This window comes from Cynara cardunculus (assembly GCF_001531365.2).
Source record: "Cynara cardunculus var. scolymus isolate 2C chromosome LG 15, CcrdV1, whole genome shotgun sequence".
NCBI classification, from domain to species: Eukaryota; Viridiplantae; Streptophyta; class Magnoliopsida; order Asterales; family Asteraceae; genus Cynara; species Cynara cardunculus.
This window is the reverse complement of record NC_037542.1, coordinates 15,826,314-15,827,501: the sequence shown is the minus strand read 5'-3', so window position 1 is coordinate 15,827,501 and position 1,188 is coordinate 15,826,314.

Below are 1,188 nucleotides of genomic sequence, written 5' to 3'. Positions count from 1 at the left end.
AATATTTAAAGATAACTTAATAGATTTAGAATTTAATGGATAAAAAATAAACAAAAAACATATCAAAATTAATTAAAAAAATATTAGATGTTTACAATTAAAAAGATCTTTTGAAGTTTATTGAAACAATACTTTATATACGTTGTGTTCTTGAATTTGAGAAGAAAAGAAGAGGAAAGAAAGGGATGGAAAAAAAAAAGAACGAGAGCGAAGTATTTGTTTTAAGTATATAATATTTATATATAGCAAATGCAACAAATAAACTCACACCTCCTCATTTTTTGTGATGTATGAACTCCTGACCTCTTATAAGACAAAAAGCTATGAAACCGCTAGGCCAAAGACCCTTTGGTAGGGAAAAGTAATATTTGTTACTTGTGTTCTTGAGAGGGAAAAGAAAGGAATGAAAGAGAGGGAAATAAATTAATTTTTCATATTATATATCGAGCGGGAGAAAAAAGAAAGGAAATATCTTACAATTATACCTTATTTATTTTCCAACGAGTTGTAATTGATAGGTAGATATGTACTTTTATAAATATTAATAATTATCATTATTTGTTTCATTTCCTTAATTTCCTTCCCTTTACTCCCACATTTAAAAGAAAAGTTTGGATGAAAATCAACATTATTTTCCTTAATTTTCATTTCCTTTCTCTCCTTAAAAGAACTCAAGAACACGACAATTTTTTCCTTTCCATATTTTCCTACACTTTCCCACTCTTTCTTTCATAAAAAAAAAGCTCAAAAACACGACATTTTTAATTTTCCCATATTTTCCTTTAAAAAATGAGCTTAGGAACACAACAATAGCGTTCCAACAAGATGAACATCTCCAACATATCCTTTAAAATACAAATAATATATTTTAGATTTTTTTTTTTGTCGAGTAATGCTCTAAAAATTTCTCTAAAATAAGAAAACAAGTAAGAAAAGGTAAAAAGTTTCTCAAGATAGAGAATTTTTTAATGATAAAGAAAAAGAAATTGTTTTTTATTAATTCCAACCAATAAAATTAAATATATTTTTATTTCATGTAAACTTTATTTGAAATTTTATTAGAATATCAAATTTATAGAATCTATACTATATTATAAAGCATTTGATTAAAACTCTTAAAACTCTTAAACCCGTTCATCCCTAAACGATTTCATCTCTATCCGATTTCATTCCATATCTGAATTTGTG